General features: G+C 37.5%; 3 non-coding genes across 3 annotated transcripts; all 3 read left to right on the top strand.

The window, feature by feature from the left end:
• Positions 1-3,077: 3,077 nt before the first annotated feature.
• On the top strand, positions 3,078-3,151 carry TRNAI-UAU (transfer RNA isoleucine (anticodon UAU)). Its single transcript has one exon. It is a non-coding gene; the product is annotated as a tRNA-Ile (tRNA).
• Positions 3,152-4,033: 882 nt separating this feature from the next.
• Positions 4,034-4,107, top strand: TRNAI-UAU (transfer RNA isoleucine (anticodon UAU)). Its single transcript has one exon. It is a non-coding gene; the product is annotated as a tRNA-Ile (tRNA).
• A 301-nt stretch (positions 4,108-4,408) lies between these two features.
• Positions 4,409-4,482, top strand: TRNAI-UAU (transfer RNA isoleucine (anticodon UAU)). Its single transcript has one exon. It is a non-coding gene; the product is annotated as a tRNA-Ile (tRNA).
• The last annotated feature ends 4,616 nt before the right edge of the window (positions 4,483-9,098 follow it).

A 9,098-nucleotide genomic window follows, 5' to 3' on the forward strand; every position in this document is an offset into this window, starting at 1 on the left:
CTATAGAAGCCGACAAGGAAGTAATCTGGATGAAGGACTTCATCGGAGAGTTAGGGATCCGGCATGAGGAATTCTTGCTCTACTATGACAGTCAAAGTGCCATCCACCTCGCGAAGAATGTGGCCTACCATTCCCGGACCAAGCACATCCAAAGGAGATATCACTGTCTCCGGGAGAAGGTAGAAGACAAAGAATTTGCAATGATGAAGATTCATATGGAGGAGAACGGGTCGGACATGCTAACCAAGGTACTGCCAACCGACAAGCTGGACACATGTCGGAGACGAATCGGATTGATGAGACATCCCATGTCAGAGTGAAGGGGGAGTTTGTTGGGAAACTGGTGTCGTGCCTTTCAGCGTCGGATCGTTGCGTGAGTCGGGTGGGAACCGTCGGGGTTTTGGATGAGGAGGAAGAATTCGAGACGAGTTTAGTTATGAATATGAATCAATTATAAGAAAGAGAGATTGAAACTTGTGAATCCCACAAGTATATTGTATTAGATTAATCAATATTAAGATAAGAATATGAATTTAGATTGAAACATAAGGATATAGAAACCTCGTGAATCCCACGAGTATAGTTTATTTATTTTATTAATATTTAAAACCCTAATAATAAATTAGAATAGATTGAAAGAGAAAGATATAGGAAACTTGTGAATCCCACAAGAATAATTTATTTTATTAATCATTATTTTTGAACCCTAATGATTTTTCATCCATAATTTTCTCCCCCTTTATTACATTGTGCTCCCCATCCTTATATAGTGATGAGAGAGTCTTAGCAATCCATGTTTTTTCTCTAACTATGGACTCCATGCTTTCTCTATTATAGACTATATGCTTTTTCTAACATGTTTTTTCTAACCTCATGCATTTTTTATTGACTATAGTGTTTATGCATGCTAGATGTGCATGCATAGCTTTTTTCTATCACGCGTTTTTCTTCTAAGTAAAGCTTTTTCCTAGAAAATATGCATGAAAAAACATTTCTATGTGGGATATCTACTTTTCTAAGATTTATGACATGTTAGTGTACTGGTAAGGCTTCAAATTATTAACATGGAGGTACAAGGTTTGAATCTTGCCCTATGCATATAATATGTATTTTGATATTTTCATCGTTTTCTTCATATTTATTAAATCGAGTACTTTATGCGTTTTTCACGTAGTGTATGAAATACACTACGACACCGGTTCCTCCGGATGGATCTGGATGAGAACCAGATAAGCCCATATCGGATTAGTCGAAGGAAAGAACTAGATCGAGCGGTATTCGGAAACCGGATCGGATGGATCCGGAAGGTACCCGACTGGACACATTAGTAAATATGTTTTGATGTGACTGTTGAGGTAATATTTGTAAATAGCCCCAAAGTTATATAAGTATAACTAGGGCAATAACTGTGTTTGTGTTTTTATTGTGTGTTGTACAGAGAAGAAGAGAGACTGTGTGTGTGTGTGTGTGTGTGTGTGTGTGTGTGTGAGAGAGAGAGAGAGAGAGAGAGAGAGAGAGTTGCAAAAGTTGCTTCTTTTGTAACCGCCGGTTGACGAAGACAGAGCTCGAGGTCATTGCCTCGTAGTGTCACATTGTAGTACCTCTCCCCATAGTGATCCCATTCGGAGTCTAAGAACTCCCGTGGTTTTGCCTATAGAGGTTTTCCACGTAAAAATCCGATGTCGTCTCGTTTGATTGTGTAAGTGCATTGATTCATTTCATGTTAATCTTCCATTGGTATTTGAAACTCAGTTGTGGCCGAGCACGATTCTCGACACGTTACAATTTCAATTATTGATGACACTGAGTTACTTACATGATCTTCAATAGATATTGCTTCAACAATTTTGAACTACGGTTTGGGACAAAAACATAAATCTTTTTTGAGAAAAGAAGTTATATGGAAGAATGGGTAAGGAGTGTAGTATAGGCTAGGGAGAAATCCAGACTTAGGAACTTCATGTATATATCAGATAGGCAAATCACAAGAACAAGTTGAGAAAAAATGGTTAAATTACTTCTTTTAGTACAATGTGAAATTTGGCAGAACCTTACTCGTGTCTAAGAATATTCCAACTCCTGCAAGGTGTTTCAAGCATTCATTTGAAGGCATATTGGAAATGAATTTGGTCTTTCAAGGGACCAACCAAATATATTCTCTTCACATGGCTTTTACTACATGCAACACTACCAATAGGTCAATCATTGAAAGGAGATGTGGCAACTAGTCTTAGACCATGTTGTTATTGCGGTGACATGCAAGAAACTACCAAGCATGCTCTTTGGTCATGCTCACTAGCCCAACAGGTATGGAATAAAGTTCTCTCTTTATTCCTGACAATTAATGCAGGATGCCTCTTCTCCTGGGGATCAACGGTATGGGGGGTTCTCCATTTCAGTCTCCTGTTGTATGAAGTAGATGATGCTCCAAAGGCTATGATAGTCATCAACAAACATCTAATTACGGTTTCCCCTTTTCAGCAACCTCACAAGAAAATGCGTGCAACCCATGTATGGAAAATCATATCTACGGTTACATTATGGATATTATGGAAGTATCATTGTAAAAGACGATATGATTCAATAATTCCTCTTCTCTCAGATATATTGCCGGAATTATGGGGGAGCTTATTGATGGTTGTGTGGGGGCACTATGAGAATATGCCAAGCTCTTCAGAGGTTGTCTGAAGAAAAGGAAAAAATTATTGCAATTATGGAGGAAGTTGCCTCTGTTCATAGTCTCCTCTCATGGACCGTTATGGAAATATCATCACCCCTAGTCCTTGCCCTGACAATTTCTTTTGTATATAATACTCTCTAATTTTCCATTTTTGTAGCCCTCCGGCGCTTTTCTTAATACTAATGAAGGAAATCTTTTTGAAAAAAAAAAAAAGAGTTAAATTACTAGAGAGAGTTTAGAACATGGTTGAGTAGTACCAAGGTTTCCTAATTGTGTAGTGTGCTTGTAGCTCTGTTGGTTAGAGTGTTGGTCTTATGAGCCAAAAGTCCAAAGAGAGTTTAGAACATGTTTGAGTAGTACCAAGGTTTCCTTGTGTAGTGTGCCAAAATGTAATAGAGGTTTTGTAGCTCAGTTGGTCAGAGTGTTGGTCTTATGAGCCGAAAGTCGTGGGTTTGAGCCCCACCAAGACCAATGTCAATTATTGATGACACTAAGTTAGTTACATTATCACAAAAATTTTGAACTATTATTTCAGACCAAATGTAACAGAGGTCTTGTAGCTCAATTGGTTAGTGCGTTGGTCTTATGAGTCGAAAGTCGTGGGTTCGAGCCCCATAAAGACCCTTTTGAACTATTGTTTGAAACCAAATGTAACAAAGGTCATGTAGCTCAGTTGGTTAGAGCGTTCGTCTTATAAGTCAAAAGTCATGGGTTTGAGCCCCATCAAGACCAACATTGCAATGTCAATTATTGATGACTTTGAGTTAGTTACATTATCATAAAAACACAAACAAAAAATTTGAACTATTTTTTGAGACAAACATATGAACAAAAATTGAGAAAATTTTGAACTATTGTTTCAGACCAAATGTAACAGAGGTCTTGTAGCTCAGTTGGTTAGCGCGTTGGTCTTATGAGTCGAAAATCGTGGGTTCGAGCCCCATAAAGACCCTTTTGAACTATTGTTTGAAACCAAATGTAACAAAGGTCATGTAGCTTAGTTGGTTAGAGCATTCGTCTTATAAGTCAAAAGTCATGGGTTTGAGCCCCATCAAGACCAACATTGCAATGTCAATTATTGATGACTTTGAGTTAGTTACATTATCGTAAAAACACAAACAAAAAATTTGAACTATTTTTTGAGACAAACATATGAACAAAAATTGAGAAAATAAGTGATATGGAAGAATGGGTAAGGGGTGTAGTATATAGGCTAGGGAGCAATCCAAACTTAGGACCTTTATATACATATGGGATAGGATAATCACAAGAACAAGTTGAAAAAAAAGGGTTAAATTACCAGAGAGACTTAAGTAGTACCAAGATTTCCTAATTATGCCAAAATGTAACAAAGGTCTTGTAGCTCAGTTGGTTAGAGCGTTGGTCTTATGAGCCGAAAGTCGTGGGTTCGAGCCCCACCAAGACCAACGTTGCAATATCAATTATTGATGACATTGAGTTAGTTACATTATCTTAAATAGAGATTGCTTCAACAATGTTGAACGAACTATTTTTTGAGACAAACATATGAACAAAAATTGAGAAAATAAGTGATATGGAAGAATGGGTAAGGGGTGTAGTATATAGGCTAGGGAGCAATCCAAACTTAGGACCTTTATATACATATGGGATAGGATAATCACAAGAACAAGTTGAAAAAAAAGGGTTAAATTACCAGAGAGACTTAAGTAGTACGAAGATTTCCTAATTATGCCAAAATGTAACAAACGTCTTGTAGCTCAGTTGGTTAGAGCGTTGGTCTTATGAGCCGAAAGTCGTGGGTTCGAGCCCCACCAAGACCAACGTTGCAATATCAATTATTGATGACATTGAGTTAGTTACATTATCTTAAATAGAGATTGCTTCAACAATGTTGAACTATTGTTTGGGACAAAAACATAAACAAAAATTGAGAAAAGAAGTGATATGGAAGAATGGGTAAGGGGTGTAGTATGTAGGCTAGGGAGCAATCCGAACTTAGGACGTTTATATACATACGGGATAGGATAATCACAAGAACAAGTTGAAAAAAGAGGGTTAAGTTGGGTAGAGCGTTGGTCTTATGAGCCGGAAGTCGTGGGTTTGAGCCCCACCAAGACCAATGTTGCAATTATTGATCATATTGAGTTACTTACATGATTCTATTGTCTTTTGAGACAAAAGCATAAACAAAAATTGTGAAATGAAAAGATATGAAAGAATGGGTAAGGAATGTAGTATAATCTAGGGAGAAATCTGAACTTAGGACCTTCATGTACATATGGGATAGGATAATCACAAAAACAAGTTGAAAAAAAAGGATTAAGTACCAAGGTTTCCTAATTGTGTATCGTGCCCAAATGCAACTGAGTCAATCTGACACGCTCTATGGGACTTCCCAGAGATCCATCGAATATGGAGGGGGGTTGGCCGCCTATTGCAATTATGCCAAGTGCAAGGCACAATCAAATGGGGGAATGCATGTTGATTATCATGGCATTCCCCAATTGACAAGTACAAACATCAAGAGGAGGGGATACCTTCGGTGTACAAGAGATTTGTTTTTTCCACCATCGACTCAACTCCTATTAATGTCAAAGCTCAAGTTGTGTTGGAATTGGTCGTTCCAATAACTCTTTGGATTCTATGGAAACAATGGCGTAGACGGGTCTTCTCCAACCAAACTGTGCATCAAGTATTGTTAATGCAGGAGATATGGTACGGAGTGAAGTTGTAGCCACTCTAAAGAGCCAATACAATTGCCTTACGGGTGAATCCCATGGAGTTGAAAGACAACGATCAACCTTCATCCAACAATGGTCGTCCTCTCCCTCTATTGAGTTAGTGGGCATCCACATAAGATGGAACTATCGCGTCCCTATAGGGATTTGTATATAATACTCTCATCTGAAAGACAATGATTAGCCTTCATCCAACAATGGTTGTCCTCTCCCTCTCTTGAGTCACTGGGCATCCACATAAGATGGAACTATCGCATCCCTACAGAGATTTGTATATAATACTCTCATCTATAAAATTTTATAACTAATGGAAGGAGTTTTTTGGGGAAAAAAATAGTACCAAGGTTAAGTTGGTTATAATTATTTTTTTATGATAGGATAGGCATTGAGGTACTACATATAGCCTATTGGCAAATGGTTTGGGCTAAATAGAGTAAGATTGCTTCAAGTTCCACTAATCCATATGAGATTGTGACATATCATTTTGTTTTGAAATGTTTAATCATGCTACTTGGCTAAATTGAGTAAGTTTGTTTCAAGTTACATTAATCCACATCTCTAATATCTTATTTTGTTTTGAAATGTGCAACCATGCTAGGAGACTTGAGCATATGATGGCACTTGCTACTCATTCTTTAACCTAAGCTATATGTGTGTAACGTATTTAACTCTCACCTAAGCCAAAAAACCTTAGTCACCTAAAATTATTATTTCAAGGTGTGCAATCATGCTAAGAGAGTTGAGTGTATGATGCCACTTTCCACTCATTCTTTAACTTGAGTTATATGTGTGTGCGTATTTAACTCTCATGAGCCCAAACACCTTAATTATTTAAAATTATTGTTTCAACATGTGCAACCATGCCAAGAGATTTGAGCATATAATGCCACTTGCTTCTCATTATTTAACCTAAGTGTTTGTACGTATTTAACTCTCACATGAACCCAAAAACCTTAATTATCTAAAATTATTACCTCATTAATAGTTAAAATTGTTTCATAATATAGAGTTATAGGATCCAAAAATTGTTCCTCATATTTATCGACAAATGTTTGGATCATAGCCTAAACCTTAGATAAACATTTTTCTTTTTCATACCTTATGGAAGCCATTGGAGGAAAGTTATACTATGTGCCATTGGAAATATGACATTCACCCTCACCAAACCTATACATCCTCGAGTATGTGCCAACATCTAGAGTAGATGATACAATTCTCTAGTTTTCATCTTGTTTGGTACTGACATCCCCTGCAACATGGATCAAATGAGCACTGAGTCTCTCAAAATGTTCAGAAAACGACATTCTAAGTTGTTATCATAGAATAAAACCCAATATCCTTCTTCTATTATCTCGGAGTGAGGTTGATGCCTTTTACTAGAACACACTTTATTCTTTAGACGAATGCCTTATAAATGGTCAATAACCAAACTCCACATCCATTGGTCTTTTTCCAAGTTATTGAATTTTCATTTCAAATGGCCTTCTTGATTCATGTTGTTATGCCATGACAATGCAACCCATGAGTAGTAGATGTTCTTTGGGGATTATGGGCATTTGATTGTAAATGAGCTTTGCAACCATAAATATGTCACCTTGATATGCATGGTCCCATCCACCCACAATGCATACATAGCATACATGACCACTCCTTCAAGTTGTCATTATTGGTTTTCGCAAGTGCCTTCATGATAGGTCCATGCTCATGCCCATGCTTTAATTTCCTATTTGCTTTAAAACTATATGTTGTGGTGATTGATAACCTAAAAGTATTTCCTAAGAAGAACTATCTTGCCTCACTAGCATCTCACTCACCTTCACTTGACACGACATCTACAAGTAAATCTTTGCACATTGACATCATCTTCTTATTCCTCTATGCTCTAACCTTCATATGGTTTGTGACATTTTCCCTTGCTAGTACCAAATACTTCATCTACCACAACCCTATAGGATTGATGACGAGGTCATCCATCCATTTATAATGCATTGGTAATGGATATATCAGATGTAGCCCATCTGTGTAGATACAATGGATTCACAACAATCCTTATACGTAATTCCACATCCTTCTACATTCTTAACAACCAATGCTTCTTCTTCAACTTTAAAAATGTTCCATATTCCCTTATGCTAGGTCCATAATGTATTGTGATATTAAAAAATCGATATCGCTTGTTGTTCCTTTTTGCACACTACCTTATACTAGGTTTCTAAGATTTTGTTAGGGTGATTCCATAAGTGCCCTTCATGAAAGAACAATTTGGCTTCCATAGGTTGTAAGTGTGTGAAAGAGGCTGAAGAAATGAGCATAGGTAGGTGTGAAGCCTAGGCTTGATAAGATGATGGGATGAGGCTAGGTATCGAACGACAATAGTTGAAGCATTGAGTACAACAATTGTTGCATCATAGTAGGAGAAATTGATACATTAACAAGCAGTAGATTCATCAATCACAAGGTCATTTTTGCAATTTTCTATTGCTTATCAACTCTATGGGGATAGGCCTAACCTAGCGATAGTTAGGGCTAATTTAAGAGGGTTCCCAAGGTTTGATATTGAGGGTCCGCTTGTTTATAAGTTCTAATGGCCTATTAAGGGTAAACTACCTTGGGATTTTTCTAGAGCTGTTTTAAGAGGGTTCCCTAGGTCAGATTTTGGGGAATTTACCCAAGGATGATTTAAGGGTTGCTAGGACTCATTAGGGGTAAAATTACTATCAATGCTTGAAATTTCACACTAAAAATGTATTCACTATGACATTTTTAAATCTCGTATATTACAATAAGTTTGGAGAAAGTGAATTCAAATTACACATATCTACAATAATTTGTTATGAAATGATGTCCCTCCTTATGGGAGAAGAGTCGGCTAAGTACTAAGAGCCGGTTATGTACTATTGAGAAACAGGTCCCTCCAGATGGGATGCGTATGACAACCGGACAAGCCGGATCAGACAGGACGAAGGGAGGAACCAAACCGAATGAATCCAAAACGAGTCCGGTCGAATCCGGTATGAACCAGCAAGTAGGAACATATTTGTAAATATGTTTTGATGTGACTGTTGAGGTCATATTTGTAAATAGCCCGTAAGTTATATTAGTATAAATATAACTAGGGCAAATAGTGCTTTAGTAGTTGTTGTTATCATTATTGTTGTATACAAACAAATAGATACCGAGAGAGCGAGAGAGAAACAGAAAGTATTTTCTGTTGTAACCATCGGTTGGCAAAGACATAGAGCTCGAGGTCGTTGCCTCTGAGTCTCACATTGTATCCATTCTCTCATAGTGATAGTTGGATTCTGCGGGCTCCTGTAATTTTTCCCGATTAAGGTTTTCCATGATAACATCTTGTGTCTGTCTTTTTCTATTTTCTATTTTTCTTCCATTGAGTGATTGAGACTCGGTTGTGGCCGAACACTATTTCTTACATTTACAAGGGGTCAGCAATGAGCTGGCTATGTTCCACTAGGAGCCGATCTGGCTAAGAACCATTATAATCGGCCAAGGACAAATATGTAAATACATACATATATAGATAGATAGATAGACTTGTATGTATGTATGTATGTATGTATAAACCCTAGGTGGGTTAATAAATGGGTGATTATCAGTTTTCAAGAGAACTGTAGAGAAGGGAGATTGAGAAAGGACGGTGATGTGCAGGTCAAGCCCTCTTGAGTGCCGACCCTCAAATC

Source organism: Azolla caroliniana, unplaced genomic scaffold, assembly GCF_043228905.1.
Source record: "Azolla caroliniana isolate FFs.n. ecotype wild unplaced genomic scaffold, voAzoCaro1.0.p SCAF_2, whole genome shotgun sequence".
NCBI lineage: Eukaryota > Viridiplantae > Streptophyta > Polypodiopsida > Salviniales > Salviniaceae > Azolla > Azolla caroliniana.